The 27,894-nt window shown below is 47.1% G+C and overlaps 1 long non-coding RNA gene across 3 annotated transcripts in view; it reads right to left on the bottom strand.

The window, feature by feature from the left end:
• Positions 1-25,023, bottom strand: part of LOC108962916 (uncharacterized) — a 35,594-nt gene extending 10,571 nt beyond the window's left edge. The window contains exons 1-4 of one of the 3 annotated variants that reach the window (XR_001991647.3): positions 24,391-25,020; positions 23,572-23,760; positions 22,668-22,793; positions 1,279-3,183 (exon numbers count right to left, since the gene is read on the bottom strand). This is a non-coding gene — a long non-coding RNA (uncharacterized LOC108962916). Of the gene's footprint in view, positions 1-1,278; positions 3,184-20,393; positions 20,523-22,667; positions 22,794-23,571; positions 23,761-24,390 lie in introns of those variants that run through there. The other 2 variants (XR_007778557.1, XR_007778556.1) reach the window with 2 other exon arrangements.
• Positions 25,024-27,894: the final 2,871 nt, after the last annotated feature.

The following is a 27,894-nucleotide window of genomic DNA, read 5'->3' as shown; positions in this document are numbered from 1 at the left end:
TAAGGAGATTGCTGCTGCTGTTCCATGGTGGGTTTATGAGCTCCTTTAGATACTATATCTGACCCCTAAATGTGAGCCCCCTTCCTGGGAAAGCACTGGGGTTTAGCATTCCTTCTGGGGAACAGGTCACTCATCACAGCTCTCAGCACCAAAGCTCTGAGCCAGGGCAAGGGGAGGCTACCCCTGCTCCAGATGGAGGCTTTGGGAACATCCCCCTGAGGGAATGGGCTCCACAGAACCTGAGCCTGCCCAGAAGGGCCCCCACAGCCTTCTTGCAGACTGTGCACCCAGCTCAGTGTCTGAAGGTGCACTTGGGCCCCTTGCCTTGCCCCTGCCCCTCCTGCCCTCCCTTCCCAGGCAGAGCCCAGGCAGGGCTGGGGCTGGGGCCCTCCCTACATGCCTGGCCCTGCTTCTGGTAAAAATTGGCCACTTCATACTAACAACCCCCTGGGATGGTGGAAGGGACTGAGCAACCACAGAGCTTGGTGGGGACACTGGTGCCAAAGAGGTTTCAGGAGCTGAAGGGAGGAAAAGTTGCCTGCTGCTGGTACTGTAATGGCTCAGCACTGATGCCAAAAACAATAGAAAGTCTGTTGGATGTTTTGTTTTGCTTCTGTGTAATCCGTACAGTTAGAATATAGATAAACATATTTTGTCAATTTTATTACCTTTTTGATATAAAAATAAATGACCTTAAACAAAGAAGTGGAGTGGAGGCCTGCTAAGCCAGACTGGTTCAATAAGGAACTGCTCTGAGAAGGGAATCATTTTGTCCCAAAGATAAGGGGATGAAATTAGAAGCTTCCAGGATGGCAAAGCCCCCACAGTAGGAGCTGTGTTTTACACAGGAGGCTGTGAGAAGGGGGCTCTTTGAAAAGGAAAGAAAACCAAAAAAGGCTATAAATTTTTTGCTACCAGAGCTGCTTTCTAGCTGAATGGGAAGGCTGCATGCAAACAGCTGCTGAGAAATAGAAGTGTGGCAGGGTAATAGCAGTTAGGGACATTTTAATGATCATTAAAAAAATCACAAGGAAATAATACCGAGTATTAAGTCACTGAATATAAAACAGACATCAAGAAATCATGCTTTTACTTTGCAATGCATGTTAGCAGTGAGTTCTAGGCTTACCACTCTGATGCCAACATGGGAACTTCCAGTAGGCAGCAACTCATAATTACTGCTGGGTGGGGATGAATCAACCACTTTCTGTCATGAAGCAAAGGAGAGACCCTCAGACCATCTGCCAAAGGTGGGAGGGTGGGTGGGTGGGTGGGTGAATAAGAGTGTTACTTTCTTGCTAGACTCCAATCAAGGCACCACACCTTTTGATGGTATCTCTGTAATAGGCAAACAATTCCAAATGATATTGTGTCACTGCAGGAGGGTGACCCAGCAAATCAGGTTTCACTGATGCAGGAGGACTGCAGCGTGCAGGGCTCCCTCCCCTCGGCACCTGGAGCCCTCAGCCTGCCCTGCAGAGGAATCCAAGCTGTGTCTCCTTCACTAGCAATGCACCTGGCTCCAAGCAGCACTGGCACCACACTACCACCCTTTTTGCTTTTCTGTGCATCACTCTTAGGAGTCTTCTGATGTGCTACTAAGGAGATTACAGGTATAAGTGCACCACAGAATTGCCATCACATTTGTGTGGAAATGACAAATGATGACAGAATTGCATCTGTTTCTTCCAATTCGCAAGGCATGCCCGATGCTGCCTGCCTGAGTGCTCCTACAGTCCTCACCAGCCACTGCTGGGCTGCCTCTTTCCTCAAGGGCAAGTTCCTCAATTTCAGTCCAGTTCCAGTCACAAGGAATGGGTCTGCTCTGCTCGGTCTGTCTGGCTCTGAGGCTGGCCCATCCCTGAACTGAGCAGAGTGCCCAGGATTTTGTTTTCCAGAGCAAAGGGGAGGTTCAGGGGCTGTCACAGCCCTGCCCTGGCTGGGAGCAGGTGCCCCTGTGGCAGGAACAAATCTCAAGGCACCCAGATGCAAGCCAGCTTGGCACAGTAGGATTTGTCCTGCTGGGGCTCCACTGTCAGACCTGGTGGCTCTTCAGCCATTCTCTTTCTTACCTCCTGCAGCAGCACCACTGACCTCAGCCCTGTTCAGATGGCTGTGAACCAAAGCTGTAACTAGTGAAACTCAACTGTTGTCTCTGAATTCAAACCACTACAGGCCATTGTGCAAATGGAGTTTTGGCAAATGCCTGGCCCTCCCTGTTTGACTGAGCTACTCATGCTCTCTAGAAAGGACCAGGCCCATCCCAAACACTCCATGCAGATGACCTTACCCTTTCTTCCTGCTTATTTTTTCCTTTCACTCCAACTCTTTGAACCTTAGCCAGAGCCAGGACCTGGCACACCATGCTGGCAGCCTCATCCCCCTGCTCTTCCCATCTCCTCCTTGTAGGGCTCCTGCTCTGAAGTGGCACAAAGACCACAGCAACAATGGCAGGGAGGTTGTCAGTGGTGGTGGGGCTGGGAAGAAAGGGAGCCCCAACAGAGGGGAAATAGGAGTGCCCTGCTTAGGGTGCTTCTGGGTTTGGCCTGCTCAGCCACTCCCTAACAAAAATTTCCTCAACCAACAGCACAGGCTCTTGCTGAAGAGCTCACCGACTCAACACATGTAATCAACCTGCTTGTCCTGAAAGGGATTAGCCAAAGCAAAGATGAAGATGTCTTACATAAGATATCCATACATTTTTCCTGGGAATGTTATGGAGCAAATCCACAAAGAAGCCATGCCCAGACACAAGAAGGCAGCTAGTAACAGCCAGTGTGTATCTAACAGAGACACACTGTACCTGACTGGTGTGGGTGTCACCTGTACTGGGATGATGTGCCCGTGGGACAAGGTGGGGGAAGCAGTGGATGTCTCTGATTTTGTTTTAGCATGGTCTTTGGCATTGCCTGAATGGGTGCACCACAACCTGGCTGAAAGAGCTCACAGCTACCCTGTAGGGCTAAAAGGATAATAAAGGTCAAGAACTAGACACTCAGTTGGTATTAACAGGTGGTGTTCTTCAAATGACAACAGGGCTAGGCTTCACCAGCAGTCTGGATGACAGAAAATAACCTGGATGACAGAAAACAATGGTTCCTCAGCAAGTCTGTGCAGGATGAACTGAGGCTCTATGTTCTTATGCTGGAGGACAAGGCAGCCATTCAGGTGGTCTTCCACAGCCTGGAAGGCAAGTGTGAAAGAAATCTGTTGAAATTCATCAAGGACACATGTAAAGTGTGCACCTGACACAGAATAACCCTGAGTGAGAGTCAGCAGCATGACTTTGCAGTGCTGATGGGCAATGGCACCCTGGCCAGCATGGGACAGGCTCTCTGCAGAGCTGAACAGCACAAGAACAGAAGAAATTGCAATCAACATCATAGAAGAAATTTTTCAAAATAAGAGGACTTGAACTCCAGCAGGTGCCCAGAGAGGTTTGTGAAATCCCCATCCTTGGAGATGTCAAAATATAATGGACAAAGCCCTGAGCAGCCTAAGCTGATGTTGAGGTTAGCCCTGCTTTGAGGAGGTTGGTGTACAGCCCTCCAGATGTCCCTTCCAACCAATATTATTTTGTGTCTGTTTTGTTGGGCTTTTTTGTTTGTTTTTAACTGTATTTAGCTGTTAACCAGGGAGATTCATCTGGAGTTAATGATTCCCCAGAAAGAATGGAAGCTGTTACCACTATTGTGGTTACCTGCCAGTTATTTATTTATAATATGAATGAATTCTGACTATGCATCACAAGTTCAAACAGTCAAGAGACTTCAGAGGTTTTAAGGATCAAAGATAACTAACTTTCTTTCTCAGATCTTAGCAGAAGGGAGGACCTGCCACTCAGAAGCACACACACACTCACACTTTCTCTCACACACACAGTGTATAATATCACAGAGTAAAAAACTAAAGAGTTTAGAGTTTTAGAATGCAGTAATATATATAAAGCAAGACATAAGTTTTAAGACAGAAGCTAGTCCTTCTTCTTTACCTTTCTCTTCATAAGTTCAGGTAGTATTTTGTAACTCCCCAGCTGCATCCCAGCCAGCACGCTAGGCTGTGCATTATTTGTGTGCAGCCATTTGTCCAGCAGCCCAAGCTGCCTGGAGTTCAGGAAAACAGCTGCTGCCATGACACAACCACAACCACAGCTGGCTGCTGTGTCTCAGCAGAACTGTGCTGCAGACACTGGGGCATGGGAGAGCATGAATCCAGACAGCACTGCCTGCAATGCCAGGTGTGTCACCCCAAAGTGGGCCAGCATATTGAGGTATGTAGGATATATAGATAGACCTGCTGGTCTCTGGAGAGACACAGGTCACTCCTGTGAGTCACAGAGCCAAATCCTCCCCAGCCCGCAGCCCTTCTGTAAGCTGATTGTTGTCAGAACAACAATGAATCTCAGAAAAGACATAAAAAAAATAAATGCAGATCTCTGCATTAGTTGGGCTTTGTGACGCCAACAAAAAACCTGGGCTAAAAAAGGAAAAAATAAATAAATAGAAGTAAAACCCCAAATCTATTTGAAAGTGTGTTTAGAAACTAACAAGCAAAACCTCTTACCCAAACAAATTGTAGTTAGATCTTGGGTGACACCATGCTCATCAAAGTTTAGCCAGGGAGCTTGCTTGGAGATACTTCTCCAGCCTTAACATAACACTGCCAGCCTGGGCAAGTGCTGCTAGAAAGCACCTCATTGAAATGCTCTTGTGGTATTTATGGATGGTCATTTCTATCACATCCATCATGCACACTGAGCTGGAACTATGATCAGCAAATTGGACTGCTTCTGCCACGGCCCTTCTGGCTCAAATCCTCTCCCCCACGTCCCCCACTGCCTGCCAGCACAACTGCTCCCCCCTGGGGGCCTGCATGTCTCCAGCCTGGCAGAAGTGTCATTCTCTGGCTGCAGCTCTCCAAATGTGGTGGGGTATCAGAGATGCAGCAGCCACATCAAGAGCAGACACATCTGTGGTGCTCTGCAGGTAGCTGGGCTTGGGTGCAATCATCAGAGGCACCACAGACCTTATCCCTGCAGTGGACAGGCAGCTGGAATCTCTGTTTGCTGGAGAGCCCAGGTGGCTTTGGAATGCACAAAGGATAATAGCAGAGAAGCACATCTGCTGGTCACAGACACTAGTGCAACAGCCAAGGTGATATAATGTGACACTTATAGGAAAGCACAGGGTGTGTCTTCTGTGGGAAAAAAAAAAAAAAAAAGAGGAAAAAAAGAAAAAGACTGGCCAAAAAAAAGAGATGTTAGGTAGCTAGGTAACTAGGTAGCTGGGACTGCCAGGAGCAATGTGAAATCAGTTTACATTAGAGCAGGTTGCTCTTGATTTCAGTACAGCAGTCGTCATGCTCGGTAAGAATAACAAGCTGGCAGCCACCATTGAGCAGCTCAGCACATGCAGCCCAGGGTAAAAAACCCCAGCAAATGCAGTGTCTAGGATGGGGCTTTTTTTAAAAAGCACATAGGATGGTTATGAAAATGAGCTTCCACTTCAGGAATCTGTGAGAACAATCGTTTCCCTGTAAGAGGAATTTGTTACTGGAGCACCTGATGTTTTACCTGAAATCTGCACTTTGGATTGAAACACATCCCCCTGCAGCTTCTAGGTCTCTCCCGCTATCTGGCCCCTTCACTCTCCAACTTCCTTTAATACTTTCAAGCTCAGAAGATCTAGATTTGCACCTTCCTGCATGCCCAGAGCTGCCCCAGCCCTGACGAGGCCAAGCAGCTCAGCCCAGTTCACACCTCTGCCCGATCAGGATCAGGAAAGGAGGCGGTGCTGCGCTCAAACCCCTGGGGCTCTGATCGGGGATTACATGTTACCTGGTGACTGTTTGGTGTAAAATGCACAAACAGTCCCGGGAGCAGAGTCCAGGATCTCAAAGTGCCTTACAAGCGCTGGAGCCAGCAGGCAGGACAGCCACGCTCACCTGAGCCAGCTCCCAGCCCCGTGCCTCCCTCTCTGCTAGAGGTGGCAGTGAGAGCAAACAGCCTCTGGAGAGCAGTGACCCTGCCTGTCACTTCCTGGCTGCTGGGAATCCACATTTCACTTCACATTTTTGTGCTGTGACAGAAGGCTGCTTCCAGAAGTCTGGATCACTGCAGCAGCAGCATTTAAATCTTACAATTTCCCTACTGATTGGTCACCACCCTGAATGTTTTGCTCCTTGTGTGGCAGTGCCAGGCTTGGCTTGGGCATGCTGCAGGGATTGCTGACTCTAAAATCAGGAGCTGGGCATAGAAATAAGAAACAGAGAGTTAAAATGAGACACGAAAGTATGATATAACTTAAAAAACTTGCAATTGCATCTGCAAATGGATATACCACATGGTCAGCCTAGGCACTCAGGTGCTGGTGTTTGATGTGAGGTGTGTCATGAATTAACCTGTGCTAAGTGGGAAAGCCATGGGGAAAATCTGTACTGCTGCTATTGCTACAGGGAAACAAAGTCCTCCCCTACCCAAACTGTACACCAGCTTCCCCCCGATAATGCTCTCTCCCTAACAACTAAGGGTGCATTTGTCTCATTCAGGACCTCTGGGAGGGAGAGCAAACAGCTTTGTTTCTTCTAAAAATGGGGGGAAATTGCATTTACATCTTTAAATAGCAAAATTATTTCTGCGTCTGTTTACATTACTCATAGAAGAATTATTTTACCATAAAAATGCACAAATTATTGCATTTCTCTGAGGAAATCCAGCTTCCATCTGGACCAAATTCACAACAGTGTGCAGCTTGGTCTTGTTGGTTTCCATTTTTACTACAAAAATTATACTTGTGCTGGTAAAAATTGATAATTCTGCCCTGGAGCAAATACACAAAAATGCTTTGAAAAATGCTGTATCCTGCTTATAAATGCAAAGCAGAGGTTGTTTCTGAGTTTCACTTATTCAAGAACTCTTCCATGGTGAATTTCCCTATTTACTACAGTGCTGAGGATGTTCCTGTGGAAACCACTCAGCACACCCAGTACACACACCAAAAATGCCAGGACAGAGCCACAGGCCAAGTTGTTTCTCATAAATGCTCTCAGGCTTCCATCTGAGATGACATGATAAAGAGCAAAGCTATTCACATTGCTTTCATGCCAGGATCTGGAGGCAAAACCTCTTTTTTTGATACCTCAGAAGAACGACAAGAAAGGCAGAGAAGGCTGGAAATGGGCTGGGATTGTGCACTTCAGCCAAAGCGAGCTCCACCACGACTTCATGACCGATGCCCCAGCTCATCCCTGGACTTCCACTGCCTTTGCCATCACAGGCAGCACCAGTGGCTGCCCAGCTGGAGCCCTACTGACTGAGCTCTGCATCACCATGGCTGCTGCTCTGGGGAATTGGGCTCCTCCAGCACAAGGCAGAGGCAGAGCAAGTCCCTGGTGGGTCCAAGCCCCAGACCACCATGACCTACAAAGTCCTATGGATACCACAGGGGTGGAAAAGAACATTCTCTGAGGCTGGTGAGTGCCAGGGAGCATGGAGCTGCAGCAGAGGAGCTGAGGAAGCAGGTGAGCGTGCTGCTCTCCAGCAGTGCAGTGCAGCTCACCTGGCCCAGCAATGGCAGTGCAGAGCTCTGATTCACAGCACTGCGTGCAGGGCCACCCGTGCAAACCAGCCACAGCCCCAGGGGAAAACTAACAGATGGTCATGGGGAAAATTCCCAGGGTTTCTTCCTCCCTCCCCTGTGATAATAGGCTGCTTATGATTGTCTGAAACCACCTGCATTTTTTCCCAGGCATCCTGGCTACCAGTTAGAACAGAGTGTATATCTCTGCAGTGGTGTTGGCAGCACTGGGCTCACTTTTCATCAAAAACCTCACATTTGTGAGCAAGAGACTGTACAGTGCAGAGGCTCACTGCCATGATGCCACTGAGGGGTGACATGGTAGTGATGAATAACAGTCAGGCTTAGGTTCAGGGAATACTTAACATTTTCTAGCTAAGCCCACTGCTTCAGGCAGCACATCCTGGTACCCCAGTTTTTCCACTGCTGTAAGGAGAAGAATTAAATCATCACCTGGTTTTTAGAAGAAAGACTGCAGAGAATCAGAGTTGTTAAAGACTCCTACACAACATGAGAAAACAGCACACAGTCCAGGGAAAGGAGCAGAAAAAGCTATCACCCTGGTGTATACTGCTGCAGCAAATGGGTATCTCATGTGTAAGGTGAATTTTCATGTGGCACCCCAGTTTGGCAAAGCCTGCCATCTAGTAACACTTACTGCTCTCCCTGCCATGACATGTGATGTACAGCATGGCCACATGCTCCTCCAGAGCAGCATGGAACAGGATCTGGACTTTTTGTTGCCCTCCTTCTAGCCTTGCTCAAGCTCCAAGATATTTGCCAAAATCCCCAGCTCAGCCAGACTTCATAAAAGTGAGCATCAATTTCACTGAACTCCCTGTTTCTGACACAGGGTTTTCTGGGAGGAGCGTCCTGCACACACAGGTCAGTTCCAGGATCTGTGAGCTCTACTGCTTGCCAACCACTCACTGAGAGCCATCCTGCAGGCACAGACACACAGGGCAGCACCAGCAAAGCCTGCTTCCCCAGGACACTGTGTGTCCTCCACTCCCCTCGTGTCAAGAACACAGAACACAGGAAGGCAAACATGAGGGCTCTGGAGCACCCAAAATATCTTTTTCCTGGCAGCAAGGTGCCACTGGTGCTGCCTCCTGATGTTTGTGAGCACTCAGTTGCATGACTCTTCTTTTTCTCCCACTACAAAGACCCTACAACAAATCCCACATTTGTTCTTCCCAGGATACTCTGTTCCTTCACATCAGAATCTGCTGCTCAGCCTCACTGTCTTCTGCTTGCTACAGAGGGTACAAAGGTACAAAGCCATTCCTTCCTCTCCTGCCAGTGTGGCCAAGCCTTGGATGGAGGCAGGCCCTGCTCCCTCTATGACTACAGAGCTCTAGAAGATTCTGTTAAAAGTCTGGCTCTTGAAAGATGCTCTGAGTTCACAGCCAAACAGGACCTGCTCTGCAGAGACCATCTCTCCCTGCCCCTGGGTTAACAAGCACTTGGGACTGCTGGAGCAGGGGTTGCTGATCTGTTAAAGGATCATTGCCTTTCCAAACTGCATTTCAGGGAGATAGGAATTATAACCTGCAGTCTGCATGGTTTCTGTGTCCAAAGGTGATGCTGTGTGTGCCTGTGTGTGTGCCACCCTCCCTTGGGAAGTAACCCTGCCTGGGGCAGACCACCCCCAGGCAGCAGCACTGCTGTGCTGGCTGCACTTTGGTGCTGCAGCCCTGTGTGCATCACATCCCCTCTTCTGAGGACTGAGATGTGCCTCAGGCCAGGCCACTGGAAGGACAGGAGCACTAGGCTGAGCAGCTGTGGTTAGCTGGCAGGTGCCACGAGTATTACTTTAATGATCAGTGGCTCTAATGGCAAAACCTTTTCTAGGGAATCCTACCTACAGCCAGCAGGTGAACCACAAAGGACAGACTCCAGCTGTTTTCCAGAACACTGGCACCTAAAGACAAGTGTTTCTTAGAAAATGACCCTGTTTCTTAGAAAACCCCCCTGTTTGGGTTTTTTTTTTGCAAAAGACAACGACAGAACACAGGTCACAATGCATAAAGTGCACTTATGCTCAGTCACTTGGAAGAAGGATGTGCTGGAGCACCATGTTTGAATTTTAACTGATGACTGTGAGCCAGCTCCAGAGGTGACGTGGGTGTTTTTCAAAATTACATTAGTAACTCAGTGGGGTGTCTGTAAGCAGGCCAGCTGCACCACAGCTCTTGAGTGGCACAATTCCATAGAGAAGATGCACAGGGCTGAGCCTAAAGGAGAATTTCCCAGGAGATAAATAATGCCCTATCTGATATTTCAACTTTGATTGCCTACAGTGTCCTGAGACAAACACTGGAAGATATATGGAAAAGATTTTGTTGTTATTGTTTTTGCTGTTGTCCCCAGTCACAAACCCCCTCAATAGATTGAGAATCATCTATGAGAATGTGGATCATTTTTAACTGGTATTTTAGTCCAGAACTGGAAATAATGGTGATGGAAGAAAAGCTAAGCCAGGCTGATTTGTTACAGTAAAGCTGTGCTGTACTTTAGATTACTTATTAACAAACAGCAAATGGGCCTCTGCCTTGACCTTTTTCATTTGAGCAAATATACTCTTCCTACCCCTTGTAAACAGAAGTTACTGGTAACTGAGTCACGTACCCCCTCACATCCCCAGAGTTAGTTTTTTTCATCTGTGGCAAGGATTTTAGTCAAATTGAATTTTGCCAGGCTCACCAAGACTATTAGCAGTATTATTAGTCTTAATAATACAACAGTAATAATACTTATTGGGATCACCATAAACCTGAAAACATCTAAGTACCTCACAAATATTAATTAAAAAAACTCCACAGGAGATCTGAGAGACCAGCAGAAATTGTCAGCTTTGCTTCAGAGCTGCAGAGCTGAAAACAGCCACCAGCAAGCAGAAGTGGCAGTTTGCTTGATGAATTTCAATTAATGGCTGTTCCCTTGGTGTCACGAAATGCCAGGTACACAGTGCCTCTGGCAACACTGCCAGGTTAAAAACAGCAGCCCACAGCAGAAATGGGGAGCAGCAGAAGTCAGCAGTAGGTTTGGGAACTGGAATCAAAAGGACAGGTTGCTCCACTGAGAGCTGGGTTTTTACTGGACATGCCCCGGGTCCCTCGTGCCTTAGGATCCATGGTGAATGGCTCCTTTGGAATATCCCATTCTGCAGATCTTCAGTGAAGCTGAAGAACAAGAACATGCCTACAAATCTGCAAATGTCCCAACAAGCTATGGCTATCCACTCCTTTGGCAGCTTTTATGTTAAACTTTTTGAATGAAGGAGGCAAACTCTGACAACCACAAGGAACTCCTCTGCAAAGCTGATGACTACTTTTCCTACCTAATTATTTCCCTGACTTGTCTCTACTGGTATGAGACCTCCAGTGGTGGCCAAAACATGACAATAGCACCAAGAAGTTTGTAGAATTCATCTTGGTTTTAAGTTAATTTATCCTGTAGATATCACCCAAATCCATTTAGTAAAGGAAAACATCAGGTACTTTGTTAAAAAGTAAGTTTCATCTAGATTCTTAACTGGTGATGTCCAGCAGATTTTGTAGCATGGGGTAATTACTTGTACTAATTGCAGACTCCTCTAAGGTACATTGTGCCACAGCATTTGAATTATTGGATGTACAATTTGGAGGAGTGACATTTTTGTTTTGTTGTTTTGTTCAAAAAACTTACCATTTGTAGGCATAGAAAGGACACAGACAAAGTCAATCTTCACCTGAAGTCAGAAGGACAAAGCCCTAAGAACAGCAGCCTCACAAGTGAGAGATCCAGGTGCAGCTTCTCACTCTGACACAGACTGGCCCTGTGATCTTGAGCATGTCACATAAATTGTCTGTCCCCAGCCATAAAGTTAGGATAATCGTAGTTAGTTCATGTCAAAACAGTATAAAAACCAAAGTTTGCCTACCCTGAGTATTCAGCCATCAGTGTCTTCTAAGACAAAAAGCATTGTGACCAGACTGATTCAATTTTCTTGTCTGTGATACAATCACTCATCTTAGACAGGTGGGCAATTTCTTAGTCTGTGACTGTGCTCACTCCCTGTGCTCCACACCCTGTGAAGACAATCTCTGAGAACCTCTTCCCTTCTCTGGAAAGGTGCATGCTCTACTTCACCATCAAATTCATCCCATTTACTACATTTAATTTCCCCAAGTTCTTTGGAAAGCTCTCCGCCTTTGCAATGAATTTGAAGCATCTCATCTGTTGGCAATACATCCTTATGTTTCACATGTTCCTTTACATCCCCTGTGATACCTACTCCAATTGCTCCTCACAAAAAAGACACTGGTCCTGTGGCTGAGATTCTGTAAGGTCTTGCTTTTGCAGGCATGGCAGAGTTCATTTCCCTCCACCTCCCTGTGTCTCAGCTGCCCCAGCCTCAGCAGTTCCTCTGCACAAACCCACTGGTGCCACAGAAGCTTTGCCATGTGATGCCTGGTAACTTAAATGAGAATCCCACAGCTGCCATTCCACACAGTGCTTGGAAGATCTGGGCTCTGGGTTTCATCCCAGATAGACAGTCTGTAAAACCATGGCAAACAATTCAGTCTCTGGCTTGGCCAGCTTTCTCCACCCTCATTTTATTCTAGAGCAGAAACAGCTTCTGGGCCTACACTCAGGTAGGAATGGAAGTGCTGCTGCATCTCTCTGGGAGCCCTGCTAGCCAGCAGATCCTAGAATACACAACCCAATAAAGGTGGGGGTCCTCTGCACACCCCACTGGTCTTGCACTCTCCAGGTATAACATTTAGCAGACATCCAAGAGGGGCAGGAGGAATCCCACCCTCACCCCCCCACCCCATCCCCCAAGCTTGTCAGGAGTTTTGGGAGTTTCTGCAGGGTAAGGCACTGTCCAGTTACACACCCCTGGCTGCAGTCATTCACAGAACCATGGAATTACACAGAGCTTTCTGAAGAGCTTTTGTGACTGGGATAGGGGAAAAAAAAAAAGAAAAGAAAAAAGCAAAGGCAGGATGAAGGGAAAGATGCTGGAGTCTGTTGCCAATCCGAGAGGACACCTTTGCATGGGAGAACCTCCTGTCCACAGCCTGGGGACAGCTGTGTATAACCTCCACTTGCTAAGAGTAGAGACTCTCTGGATTTGTGCAGACCCCACTTTCTCCTCGCTCTGTCGCACCCAGCTGTGGGCTGGCCTTCACTGCTGGCCCTATTTCCCTCCCACAGCAGGGAAGGACAGACAATCCTACAAGCAGACAACAGGACCATAACGTGAGACTAGAGGAAGGAAATGGGCTGCTGAGGTCCCAGACTCATGGGCACGAGCCCAATGCAGGCATCAAAGAGAAGGATCATGTTGGCACAGCTTTCTGCATCATTCTCCCTCACTTCCATGAATCCATCAGCTGCCAAGAGCATCTGCCTAGTGGGCTATGCCTGCTCCACACCACCCAAAAACCCCAGAGCTGTTCTGCACCTGCAGCAGTGCAACACATCATGCCCTTGCTTAACCCACCCTTTCCCTTTCCCCTTCCCCTTCCGCCCCCTTCCCCTTCCCCTCCATTTTATCAAGCCCTGGGTTTGTTGGTAGCTGTGTCCTTCACTGAGGAGCACACCTGGCAGTGATGTCAGGTGAACAGGGAACAGTGTCTCACCATCACCCTGTTCCTTGGCCCTCACACAGCTGCAGCAGAGGGTGTGGGATGACCATCCCTAGCTCAGTGCCCAGAACTTTAGCCCTCTCCTTCTCTGTGCAGGTCCCCCTCAGCAGTAAAAAAGAAACAGAAAGGATCTGGAAAGCTATGTGACCCAGTGCTCTTTTTCATCTCTTTACACACATTACTCTCTGAATGAGCAGAGATCTGTAAAATTGCTGATTCATTAACATTTTTGCCATCTTGGCTGCTTCAAATGAGAGTTCACTCTGACCCAAGAATGATTTACTTCTCTTGGCTGTTCATCACAAACTGATACTGTCTCCAGTCCCTCAGACTTCGAGGGATCTGTGTAAAGATAAATTTTATTGAAATACTTGTGAAGTGGTTACTTTTGAGCAGTGAAACACTCAAGTCTCTGACAGAGAAGGGAAAAATATCCAGAGTTAGTGTTGGGAGAAGACTGCTCACCAACTTCACACCCAGCCAACTTCCTCAAACCTATCAGCATCAGCATATTTGCCAAGTCACAGCTTGGGATCATGGAAGGATGGATGAGAACTTGTGACACTCAAGGGCCCTGAACTGGGCCTGTGCATGGATTGGAAATAGGTTTCCAAGCTGCCAAATACTGCACCTGTCCACCCCATACAGGCTACAGCCACCTTCTGTCACATCACCAGAAAAGCTTCATTTCCTCCTTCTCACCTCAGCTGCCAGCAGCAGCTGTTTTTGCAGATTATTTCAGCTTTAGTCCTATCACCTTTGCCTCATTTCTTTTCTCATTGTGCTCTAAGGATCTGTTACTGCCCATCTACTTTCCCATGAATGATCACAGTCTCACTGAGCAGGGCAAAGCTGTGGTCAGTAAGATTTCCTGCCAGTGCATGCTATATGACACCATCGTGGCCAAGAAAATGCCCCCTTCCTCCCCCTTAGCTACGTCTTCCTCCTTGTGAAACCATCCCCTAAGAACCAGAAGAACTCACTCCAGGGCCAGCAGGATTTGGCCCTGAAACTTTGTTATTAGATCTGACACCAGAATCCAAAGAGTGCTGCTCAGCTGCACCTCCCATCAATCTCACCAGCGTGGAAGGTGGTTTGCATACCTCAGTATTAGCCCCAGCATTATCACAAGACAAATCAAAACCATCATAATAAAATTTTGCAATAACCTCAGTTTAATTAATAGTAAAAAGAAAAAAAGTCTTGCCAGGCCAGATGGCAAATTCTTGGTTTCTCACATGATGACTGTCACATTACCATCTCCACGAAAGAATGTCACAGAATGTATTTAATAAACCTTGGAAATGTTTATCAAAGTGGCAGTAAAGTTCCTGACTGATCTGCCTGGATCTGTCCACATGAAAGAGCCAAATGTAGGCCAGGTTTAAGGAGTTACCACCAATAAAGGACTCGAGTGCATTAGCTGGACTTAACAGTACTCAGGCACTGAAGTGCAGAGTCACAGAGGTCCTGCTCTCATGTGCCTGTACTCTGTGGTCTCTCCTCGGCTCACATTTGAGTTTTGTGCTTCCACAAGTGGCCACAACAGCATCTCTGAGGGAATGCACTTTACACTATCCTCCCTGGGCTTCCAGAGATGAGGTGGCACTTCTCTGAATGCCCTAAGGGATGGGGTCTTGTAAATCAGCTCCCAGAACACCAAATGCAGCCTGAGGCCCCTCAAACCACGGAGCTCTAATCCCTTCACTCTCAAACAGAAGCTGCCCACCAACAGTGGGACAGGGAGAGCAACCATCCCATCAGTGGAGGGCATGGTTTCACTCTGAAGACCTTCACTCAGAATAGCTGATCAGCTGGCAGTTAGACAGCTCATGGGAAGTGAGACAAACACTCTCAGATTGAGGAAGGCATTGAACTCAGGTCTTGCACTTCCTCAGTGAATGCTCTAAAACAAAAGACAGTGACTTAGACACCAACCACAAGGAAGGAACACTACTCTCTTATCTCCAAGAGCTCTGTCCTTGGGGAGTTGCATGCCATCAGAGTATTTACAGGATTCGAGAACTAAGTCCTGAGTGAGGTTTCTGTGCTCTGATGGAATGGCAGGGATGGGAGAGTAGATTTCAGAAATACTGTGTTTTCAGTCTGCCCTCAGACACCAAACAGGGTCTCTGTTTGGGAGTGAGATGTCTCAAACATCTGGGTTAGGTCTGAAAGCAGCCCTTACTTGAACAGGGACAACAAGAAGGAGAATGTCACTGTATAGCACTGCAGCTCCAGTTCTTGGCAGCACACATTCATCTGGACCACCATCCCCCCAGCCCACCCCAGCAGCCTGGCCTGCTGGCCCCTCCCTGTCCATGGGCTAGGAAGCCTTGGGCACAGCAGTGCTGCTTTTGGCACCAGGGTCTGGCTCTTGGGACCAGAGACAGTGGCACCTCCTCTTTGGACCCTGAGCCTTGCACACCCTGACTTGCAGTAAGTCAGCAGCACCCTTACAGCTCGGGGCACTGGGGTGCCTGGCTGGCACTACTAGCACCAGGTGCTTGTCTTTCACCCATGCTCTTTGGATGAAAGGATGTGCTTCACTGAAGCTTTATAGGGTTTTGGCTAGTGAATGGACATGTTCTATGGGAATCTGTTTTGGTTCTTCTATATTGTTGTCTTTTGGTGGGATGGTACACTTTGAAAATTTATTTCCCTCCCCCTTATACTATATAGGAGAAAAAATGACTTGACTTTAATACTGCAGAAGAACAATCTTTACACTGTACTAACTTCTGCCTCATCTGTGCACAGTGTACTTTCATGGCCTTATCTGTTATCTTGCAATAATAACACAACAACAATAAGAAAACAAAATTTTCCATATAAAACAAAGCAATAAAAGTGCATCAGCTGCAAGTGCTGGTTGTTAATCCCATGAAAAAAGGCAATGACACAATTTTTGCAAGCTGTTTCCCTTGGCAGATGTTATTTCCATTTCCAGTGTAAAGGCTGAAGTGACTTAAACCACTCTTAACTTTAGTTAAACCCTGCTATAGCTGCTGAAGCCACTGCAGAGTTCTGCTTTCATGTTGCTGCTAGCACAGGGAGTTTCAGAATAATTTTGGATTGGCTTGGATACAAGTCTAGCAGGGTGCTACAAATAGAAATAGCAGAAGAAGGTAGTAGAGCAAAAATATGCAGTGTTAGATCACGGGTGGAGAAGTAGCACAGACAGGAAGCCAATGAAAGCAACAGGCATGCTGCTGCTCTCTGCCACTTGCTAGATTTTGAATGCACTCTATTTCCAAACTTCTGAAAAAACTGCCACTTGCATTAACCTTGCTCCTGCCTACATATCAGCCCTGGTAGTCATTCTGGATAAAAAAGCAGCCATGACAGGAAGGGGAACATCTGCTTTAAAAGCTGCCCTTTGAAAGCCAGCCACCCTGTGCATTGCATCACAGCTCACACAGTCACCACGCTATGAAGTTTCACCTCATAAACAGGTCCACTGGGGCACAGCCCTGCACTTGAACCTCTCTGACCTCTGGGGATACCTGTTTGCAGCCTGGGCTCAGGGCATTCCTCTGATGGCCCACATCTGACAGTGTGCATGCCTGCAGCCAGAACTGGTTGATGCACCTAATGGCCTGGCTTGCTGTCCAAGACCACGGCCAAGTCCCACTGTCTCATGTGGGACTGGTCAGTCACATTGAGGAATCAGAGTCTGGATTTAGGAACCTGACTTACAGCACTTGGAGTGGAAAACTTTAGCCACTGAGGCTGCACAATCCTATTACCATGACAGCTCAGGAATGTCAGAACTCAGCAATCTGCAATAAGGTGCCACTTTAAATGTAGATTAAACTGAAAACAGCCCTTATGGCCTAGAGCGCCTGGGACAAGTGTCTGCCAGCTGAAATGCCTTGAAGAAACTATTGCTAGTGAATCAGGTGCTGGCTTAAGGTGCCTGCAGTTGCCTCAAGACACAGACAGATTTTTTTTTTCCAGAGACACTGTTTTGGTTTTTTTTTTTTTTTTTTTAGTACTGTATGAAACTTGGCAGCTCCAACCCTATGGAGATCCATGCAAACCTCCTGCTTGCTCTGGTTCCCATGGCACATCCACTGAGTTTCACTCATTTCAGCATCACAAATCTCCAAACTCAGCCCAGAGATATAAACTATGCCAAGTCCAAGCTTCCAGCTGTGGAGCAGGACTGTTCCCCTTCCCCTGAACACTTCTGTATGAAACCAAGTTGCCCTCCTGTGACCCAGGAAAAACGTGATCAGCATCCAGTGTGAGATGTTGGGAGGATGTATTTTCTCGTCTGTTTGCAACCTGAGGGTGAAACAAGGGTGAGTTTTTTCCCTGGCTGGTATCTTCCTGCTAGCCAGGGACAAAGTCACTTGTCCTTTTGGTTCTCTTAGATCTGTCCAGCAATGATCTCAGAGATTTGTTGACATGCCAGTGGCACTTCTGACATTGGATGGGGTGCCAGTGGTTCTGCGTTTTCTTTTCCGACAACTCCCAGAGGACAGTGATGCTTTTATGCTTAATATATGCTGTCATTTTGTATTATAGCTTTTCTTTGGAAGTAACTTCATAAAGGACCAAAAGAAAACACAATCCCAAACCCCAGAATCCAAACAGCATAGAAAACTGAGGAGTTCTGCAGACATCACACATGAATTACTGCTCCTTCAACTGACACAGAGCCAAAAGAAGCCATAGCCCTCCCTGCTTTACAACATGATCTGCCACTGACTGGTGGTTACTGGTCACCAGCATGACTTCCCTAGATTTCTGCTCTTTTTCTTCTCCAGTCCCATGATGTGGTGAGGCCCCTGAGAGTGGCTTTTGCTGCTGCATCAGCATTTCTGGCATGAAAAAAAAAAATTGTGACAATAGAGCAAAACTTTGGATTCCACAGCTATGTTGCTTGAAGACATTAATGACCAAGCACAACCCCAGCCCCTAACTGTCCTCCTCCTCAATCTGTCCTCCCAAGCCTGATTCATGCAGCAGTCACAGAGTGACAGCAAGGGTTACAGTTTTGCATCAAGAACTGACAAATGACTTGCTCAAAGCAGACTGGATGGATTTGCATGTAATGCTTCAATGTGCTGGAACAATATTACAAGCACACTCCATCCAATTTCACCTTCAGCTGAGCGCAGTAATTCACTCAATATTGCAATATGCTTGACAGATTAAGAAACCTTTTTTATTTTATTAGGCTTAATTCCCTTTTTTCATTTTTGTTTTCCCTGCAGGACTGTTTGGGAATGGCATACAATTACAGGACCAAAAATAGACTAGTATATACCAAGTATGTATATACCCCATGATAAAAACAATGCCATAACTTTGGGGTGACTTTTCAGTAATTCTATTTCTGCTGATACAGGCTGTCTGAAAACATAACTGACTAGGTTCTGGTGAATAAAAAAAAACAGATAAATGATAGATGGGAATTCACCTCCTGCACATCCTGGGTTTTTCGAAGGCATGCTTACTCCCTACACACAACCTATATATTTTAAGATCCAGAAGGCACCTTTTTTCACACTTAACTTTATAATTTTACACTATGCTTTGTAATCCTAAAATACCTCTATGGCACAGAGCCACATATACAATACGTGGGTGGAAAAGCTGTTAGCATAGTGGGAAAATATTCTGCTGAAACTCAAAACTTGGAAGAAACAGCTGAGTCACTCTTTCACAGTTAAGGTAGTCTGAGCTTGTTCCTCTCTCCTGTGGCCCTGGATGGTGTCTGGCACACTCCCCCCATGCTCTGACTCCCAGTGACTCCTGGACATTGCTAAACAAGAACTGCCTTGGAAATACTGGGTTTTCCTGACACAGGTGAGCCTTTCCATCCAGGCACACAGACTGCATGAACACTGATTCTCCTGGGGACGCCCTGGGCACGTGCAGCAATGCAGGTACATCTGCACTGCCTGACTCAGACATCAGCTCTGCCTTGCTATTCAAGGTGATATGCAGAAACATCACCAACTTAACGATGTGATTACAGTTCTCAAGGCAAACCATGTTTTCCTGGCCTGAAAAAAAAATCCTTTTTTATTAAAAATTATGAAGATGAGCAAAATTTCAAAACCGAGCTCAAGTGCACTAAGCTGAAGGAATGAGACAAAAACTTTGAAAAAAAATCTCATTTGTCATCCTCTCCTCTCCTCTCCTCTCCTCTCCTCTCCTCTCCTCTCCTCTCCTCTCCTCTCCTCTCCTCTCCTCTCCTCTCCTCTCCTCTCCTCTCCTCTCCTCTCCTCTCCTCTCCTCTCCTCTCCTCTCCTCTCCTCGTCCCTCCTCTCCTCTCCTCTCCTCTCCTCTCCTCTCCTCTCCTCTCCTCTCCTCTCCTCTCCTCTCCTCTCCTCTCCTCTCCTCTCCTCTCCTCTCCTCTCCTCTCCTCTCCTCTCCTCTCCTCTCCTCTCCTCTCCTCTCCTCTCCTTACCATTCTACAGTCAGCATTATTACTTTGGCAAAGAAGAGGGAGCTGCCTATGAGCCATTTATTACTACATAAAATTACTGAAATTACAAAGGTCTATAAGTAATAACTGCCAACAGATTATAGGCTCTACTAATGCAGTCACCCATGAAATTTATAAGGCTTATTTTAGAAAGAACTCTAGTACAGCTTATACATTTTGATCCCCAGAAAATAAAACTTGGCTGGAAAACATTTCAATCTTTTGACCTGCATTTTAATCATAATGCAAGATTTTCCTGAAAACTTGGTTTTGTGTGTACAAATCAGAAAAGCTAACAGAGATGTAAATAGCTCAATTTGTATGTGTAACAATGTGCCAGGTTTTAGGCCTGTAAGAATAATTTTCATGTGAACTGCAACAACAGCTGCAGTTGCAATTATGTGCAAGATGCCCACTATGGAGTACAGGTATCTTTGATTTTGCTGAGCATTCCTGGCTGGCTTGGGAGGAGCTTCCTGGAAGCACATGGAGTTGTGCCTGCCTTCTGGGATATGCTGTTAACAGAGAGAGAGTTTACACATTGCTGTGCTGCTCTTCCTGTGCCAGCGCTGCAGCTGACAATGACAGAAGCTCTGCTGGTGCCCTGCCTCTGCCTGCTCACACTGCACCAGGGGCTGTGCTCAGGAGTGACTGAGAAACAGGGCTGAGCAAACGAGCATGAAAAGAGCTTCCCATGAGTCGGGCAGGGCTGTCTGCAGGGTTGCTGTACCTGTAAAACACGGGTGGATGAGGGAGTGGATTTCCCTTCACCAGCATGGGTCATTGCAGGCAGTGACAGGCACCCACCAGCCAGCACAAATGTCATTGGAGACAAGGAAGGATGCATGTGATACTGAGGGAAGGCTGGGGAAGAGAGGAGAAAAAAGGCTGCAGTTAGCATGTGAGGCTATTTAGAGTTTGACTCTAATAGTGGCAAAATTAGCATTGAGTTTACCTGGACTGGGAGCAAATGTTCAAGGACAGAAATCCAGGAAAAGGAGAAAACAGGCCCGAGAGAGAAAACAGCCAGCTGCTCTTGGAGGGCCTAGCACTTGAAATGTTATCCAGCCAAAGCCTGGGCATGTTTGAGTGCTTGGTGATGGCAGGCAGGGTGTAGGCGTGCTGAGCCTACTTGATTTTTTTTAGTTTTCATGCTATATAACATAATCTGTTTATTTAGAAAAGCATATTTTTGCCCCAGACAGAGTAATTTCCAGTACTGTGAAATGTGAGAACAACAAGAAAAGTTGTAGAAAATTTTTGAAAACATAGGGGAATCCTTCCCTCAATTTCTTTCATCAAGAGTCCCACCCATAATTCCAATGTGGTGGTAGAGCACAGTAAGGTTATTCAAGCCTGGAGTGTGTTCACATCCTGAGCACTGCTTTATGTTGTACAATATGGATTATATTCTCCCAGCAGAGCAGGAAACACATGGGGGTTTTTTCCTCCACACATTAAACATATCAGACTGACTAGAAGCTATCACATCAGCACATAACTCAAAACTGGGAAAGGCTTTTATGGAAGATTTATCAGTAAAACTGGGCTTGTTGTTAAAATGCAGAAGTTTACCTGTGATATTGCCATTTTGGCAAACAAGCCACTGTGAAACCCAAGGGTGGCATTTCCATGGCTGTGTGTGTGGTGCAGCTAATTTGTATATACAGTATGTAAGCCTCTAAAAATCATTGCTCAGTTATGGGCACAGAATACAAATACCAAAATACACAGTGTCCAGCTGAGCCCCAAAATGGTTTCATTACTTAAAATCTTCTATTGGCTACTGAAAGAGCAAATGTCACTCTACTAAATGAATACATGAAAACCCTCTCAGCTGGCTGCTGATGAGCTCTTGCAGGGAATTCAGGTCACTGAGGAATACATCCAGCTACTGAACAAAAGTCATGATGAACATCAGTCATATCAAGAAATATCTGCCACTGTTTAAAATGCTAAGGAAATCAACCATATACAAATCAACTAATAAAAGTTAGTTATATTACTGATAGCTAAAAAATCAGATTTCCTAAAGCACTTAGTAATCCCATTACATAATATATTACATGAGATAAATTAAAAACATGAATGACATTCTTCACATATTATATAATGACCTATATATTGCTATGGGTCTCGTGAAATATCCACTTGGAATTTGCTTTAGCAAAGGCTGCCTTTAGACTCTTTTTATCAACTCAGAATTCTTGATGTGATATCTGTAAATGTTATTACTCACAATGCAAACAGAAAGCAGTATACCTAGAGCTTTATTTATTTACCTAGCTTACATGTTCACTTAAAATCAGAACTTGATGCTGTCCTGTGGAAATCACAGATTGACTTTTTCAAATAAATGTTGCCAATAGAGTTGTTACATACATTCCTCACTTAGCAAACAAAATACACAGAGTAACTCATAAAACTGCAGTCTAGGGAATCAAATCCCAGTTTTATCCCAGTCAACAGGGTCTCCCCTCACCTCCAGAAACAATCTGAATAAGCCAATTCTGTAACAAACAATAAGCTTTGTCAAGAAATTTTTGGTATGGAAACTCTGGCAATCCCATTCCTTTGATATTTAACATGAGTTCCAGTAAACACAGGAGGGTTGCTGACTGGAATGAAGCAAACAGCAGTGGCACATAGCCTTTCAAATTTTATATTAGATTACGAGAAGTCTAAATGCTAATTTGCACAATTATGAATCAACAACATTCATTTCAGCCTGACTCTGTCATCAGCATTTTATCTGAACTGACCTACCAATAAAAATGTGAACATAACTTTCAAAAAGTTAGGGAAAATACATTCCCAGTCCACCAAATTGAACATGTTTCCACCACAGCAAATTAAACCCTAATGTATAAACAACAATATAAGAAAGGAAAATTTATTTGACAGAAATTATTATAATCTATATAAGAGCTAGAATATGTGACACTCAGTGACCACAGCAGATCTGGCATTCAGCCCTGATCTCAGAGCTGCTGGTTTGTGTGCACTTACTGTTATCCACAGAGTCTCCCCTCCCTGAGGGATGTGAATTCAAATCATATGGGGGATCCAATATGTAATAGCAGCTCAAGATTCATTTGGTTCTTGAGGCAAGTCTACCGCCAGATGCATTAGGAGCTGCAGAGAGAATACCCAGAGCAAGAAAACTGAGACACAAAATTCCTACAGTATTCAAGAAAGTTCTGAAACCTCTTGAGGCATCTATTCAGGCAAGGTTTTCCCTGACTTCAAAATGATTTTGCTAGAGGAAGTGGTTTGAATGTCTAAAGTAAGGATAAAACCTAAATGTTGTTCTTTATTTTAAATGTAAACAACTAAAAAAATCACAAAACCCCTCTCAGAAAAGGTTCTGTGCTAATTCCTCTCTACTTGTCAGTGAAGCTGCACTCAGAAAAGCATTCATTGCTGCCTTCTACTGAGCATTCTCACATTTTGTAGAAGTCAGGTCATCAAACCAATAAAGAGTCATGCCTTAAACTAGGGGAGGTCTTGAATCTCTCTGTTGACTAAGAACTGTTGTTAAAATGTGAGTTGCCCTGCCACATAAAATACAGTCAGGGCAGGTAAGCAGAGCCAGCTTCTACCACATGGGCCCAATCCTGTTCCTGCTGAAGCCAATGGCAGAACTCCAACCCGACTAATGGGAACAGCAACAAGCCTTCTATCTACTTAATACAAATGAAGATACTCATCTCCTCTTTGACACATTTTGGGCTCAAAGCCATTGGCTGACACTTGTTTGGTTCTCTGCATGTATGTGAGTCATGGGATAATATAATGCCTAACTTCCATTCTGCCAGACCTGTCTTTCTCTGTGGTTGACTATTAATTTCAGAGGCAAGATGCAATACTGCAGTAAAATAGGATGGTGTTAAACTAAGAAAATTGCACTTACTGAGAGTAAAATGAATCAGATTCCCTTTGTGAGGATTCCCTTCCAATTAAAGAGGTATACCCACGCAGTCCTGAAGGCACCAGCCCATTCCTCCTTCCTGCATAGAGACCGAGTTTGTGGAAGCGTCTAGCAAAGTACATGGCAGTAAAGGTAGTGTAAGCATTCTGCCTTCACCCCACCAGGGGTAACCTGAGGAGCAACCCAATAATGGAAAAGACATTAAAAAAATCTGCGTTTCAAACAGCTGATTTTTATTTCAGGCTACATACACAGACTGGGCTAATCAGGATAGACACGTGTCCAACCAGCTAAGCATATGCTGATTTTCCACCAAAGGTGTGAACTCTTTGAGATATGGGCTGATTTTCTCTCTTTGGGTCCATAGACTAAGTAGTAGTACCATAAAATAATAACAATAATAATATAATATGAACTGGAAGGAATATCTGAACAGACTTTCTAGTTCTTCTGAAGTTTCTTATGAGATGCTTATTATTACTAAGTCTTGGCTTTAACATGCAGTATGCATTTTATATATGATAAAAACACACCGTAACAGTGATATTTGTGTGATGTTTGTATGCAATTTCATGTGTATAAACATGGATTTCATTACAGGGGAAGAAAGACACACCCAAAACCAGAGCTGTCAATGTATAAACCATAACTTTTTCCTTCATTATACTAAGAGAGGGCAGTGGGCCTATTTCTCCACTCTTTACTCAGACATTTGCCATTCTTCTCACCACTGAATTGATTCAAAGCCAGTTCAACCAGCAAATCCAAATCAATAAGCACAAAACACCTGCTTTCTCTTACCAGCAAAGCATCTCTCACTGCCCCACTTCTGTGCAGACATTTGTTCCTCTCCTCCAAACTCCTGAAGCGGGTAGATGAGGAAAGCTCCTCAGGGGCAATTCTCTTGTCACAGCAATAAAAAGCCTGAGAAATCTTGACATTCCTCCACCACCCCCAACCTGCTACAGGACTTTGCCATGGTCATGAGCAATCTCTCAACTCTGTACACAGTGCTAGCAGACAACTACTCCCTTCATCCTCAACATGTGATTACTTGCTCAGCCTCCCAGTCAGTGCCCAACCCCCGCCTCACCCCCTCCATGTCCCCAACCCCGTGTCTGGGACTGGTGAGGGGCAGGGGTGGAGAAGGAAGGACTGCACAGCCCCAGTAGCATGGCAGGACGGGCAGAGGCTTGGCAGCATTGCAGCAGTGCTGTGTATAAAAGGAACAAGCTCAGTGGGAAAACCAAAAATCCACCCAGCAGTCATGAAGACAAATGTTGCTGAATACATACACCCACAACACCCTCCCAGAGCTGGAGCTGATCAAGCCTTTGCCCATGCCAGGCTAGGCTGAGTGCAGGGTGCCTGCGTGCAGGGCACGAGTGGAAGTGCCACACGTGAGAACATGTGAGTGGAAGTGCCACATGTGAGAACAGTCCCTGCCCACAGTCACACTTACCTGTGTGTCACAGCACAGCTGTGCCTGCCATCCTCTGCAGCAGCACGGACTGGCAGCTGTGCTCACAAGCAGTGTGCTGCTCCAGACAATCCCCAGAGGTCCCTTCCAGCTCTATGGCCTGTGATATTTGGAGTGGACAGTGCATGAAATCCTGCCCACCATCCAGTACATGCCTAAATGCTGCTGAAACAGGCAATGCATGGGGCCATGTGTGAGACTGGAGCACTGCAGGGCTGCAGGCTCTGACCCTGGTGCTCACGCACGCGATCCCGGACGTGTTGCTCTCAGAACTTTTGTCAACTGGGCAAAACTGACTTAGGGACTTTTTGAAGGCTCAGCTGTGTGCCAGGGTAAGGGTTTGGTTGGAAAGGAAGAGAAAATGCAGATGTGCAGCTGGGAAGGGCTGGGAGGGGACTGCCAAAGCAAAAGGCAGTCTGCAAAGAGCATGTAAAGACTGCAAAAAGCCCTGTGCTGTGAGAACTGTTTTGTCTAAGCCATGACTGAGGGCCTTGTCGAGGGCTCAGCCTACAGTTAGGGTTAGGATTAGAGAAAGCTGCTCACTTTGGCACTGTGTTTAAGGCAAGTGTCTCTAAACACTTTTATGCTATCAATAATTTACCCTTCGTACTATTCCAGGGCATTCTGTGTTTATATAACTATTGAAACACCTATGTGGTAGACAGGTGATCTTACTTTTGAATCACAGAATGGCTGATTCTCGTGCCACTGAAGACTAGTTTAATCTACAGTTCATTTAAATTAATGGAAAAATGTGCTTTGTGAGGCCATAAATGATTTGCTGAAACCACACACACACACACGGTGAGTCACAGTTCAGAACATAACTCAAACAACCAGGACTGTATTCCCATGCTCTAACCACTAGATTAGAGTCCCTCCCACATATACCCTGCAATAATCTTTGCTCAAATGATAACAGCATTTCCCCACTTTACACGTTGGACAGCATTACTCAGTTAGGCACATCCTACCCGATGGGTGTATAGCTCTGCAGGGCTGAGGAAGGAAGGAAGCACAAGTAAAAGTCATTATTTTTGCCCAACACCACTAGAACTTAACTCTCTCCTTGGAAAATTACTAGCTCTGGACCTTACAACTTGCATTTAACTGAAAAGTGAAATCCTTGATCCCGATTTGCACTCATCTTTCACCACCAAGCAGCGAGTGCTTGCAGAATCACCATCACATTGGAGTTCAGAGGACCAGCCTTGCCTTCCCTGCCCCTCGCGGCCCAGCACGAACCCGCCGGGAGGAGGCAAAGCCCCCCGGAACTGCCCCTTCCAGCCCAGGGCCCTGCAGGGCTCGGGCTGCACCTGCCCCGCCTGAGGCTGCCCCCAGAGTTCGCGCATCCCGGGTCACACACTTGCGGATCCAATTCTCTCCGTCTGCGGGGTTTAATTTCTGCTGTGATGTGCGGCGCTGGACACGCACAGCAGGAGAGCAGTGGGCACACCATGGAGCACTGAGCGGCGGGGAGCTGCGAGCTGTGGGGAGCGCGGCTCCCCGGGTGGGCTCCCCTCCACGGGGAAGGTCCGCACAGGCGCTGCCGAAGGGCCGGGGTCTGAGGCCGCTTTCCCTCACACGCCTGAGGCGCAGTCCCAGCCCAGCCGCGGGCCGCCCGCCCGGGCACCAAGCCCCGCCGGAGGGAAGAGCGGGCGGCGCCCCGAGAGAGACCCCGCTGCCCCCTCACAGGGCACTCGGGCACTGCGCCACACGCCGGGGGCTCTTTCACCTCAGGGCCGGCCGCCCCCACGGCGGAGCTCCGAGAAGGGACGGGACGGGACAGCCGAGGCGGAGCCACCGCCCCCCTCACGGCTGCCCCTTCCCGCCCCCGTCGCCGTCCGGTCTCGCACCACCTCCCCGCCATGGCAGGCGGCCGGACCCCGCCTGCCCCCTGCCCTGCCCCGCGTCCCGCCGGCACCAAGGGGCCGGGGCGGCGCCTCTAGGCCCGACCCCGCGGGAGCGAAGCGCGCCCGGGGACAGGAGGGCTGCGCCTGGGCGCGAAGGGACGGGCAGCGGCAGCGCTGCCGGGCGAGCGGGGCCCGGCCCTGCCCTGCCCGCCCCGGCTTTGCCCCCGGGCCCCGCTGAGACCCGCGGCGTCCCGGGCGGAGCGCGGGCTGCCCGGCCGGCTGGGCCCGGGGGAGCGGGCGGGCTGCGTGTCCTCGGCACCCGGCGCTTCCCCCGTCCCTGGGGCCGCCCGTCCCCGCAGCCCGCCCGCAGGCCCCCGGCCCGGCCGCGGCGGGGTGAAGGGTGAAGCGAGGCGTGACTCACGGGCTCACATCTGCCACCGCAAGCGTTTAGGAAATTGCCGTTCTCTTAAAGGCAACCGTGTATTTATTTCTCTGGGGTGAAAACCGAGGAGTTGCACTCCATTAAAGCGTTTCAGTCACCAGCCCTGGCAGGGGATGCAGAAGTCGGTGGAGAGCTGGATGCTGGTCTGGAGGAAGAGGAGAGCTTTGGCACTCCTGCTACAGGAGGAGGACTGGAAACAAGCAGAGAGGCGGATGGTTATGGTAGAATATATACTGTTTATTTATGAAGGTAACCAGGACTTCTGACAAATTTTATATGCGGTTCCCTCCCCCCCCAAATTAAAAAAAAACCCCACCAATGTGTGTGCATATACATACACGTATACATACCATACACACCCTGCACAGACATACACACGCTGCAGCACTGTGCTCTCACTGTCATGCTTTCAAACAGCTCCATCCACCTTGTTCTCCTCTCTTGTCAAGACTTACTTCAGTTGGACAAATTGTTATGCAGCTACGACACAAGGAAGAAATGTTCTGCATGGCTACCAGAATGCCCAGGGG

This window comes from Serinus canaria, chromosome 11, assembly GCF_022539315.1.
Source record: "Serinus canaria isolate serCan28SL12 chromosome 11, serCan2020, whole genome shotgun sequence".
Taxonomy (NCBI): Eukaryota; Metazoa; Chordata; class Aves; order Passeriformes; family Fringillidae; genus Serinus; species Serinus canaria.
This window is presented reverse-complemented; position numbering and strand designations above follow the sequence as displayed.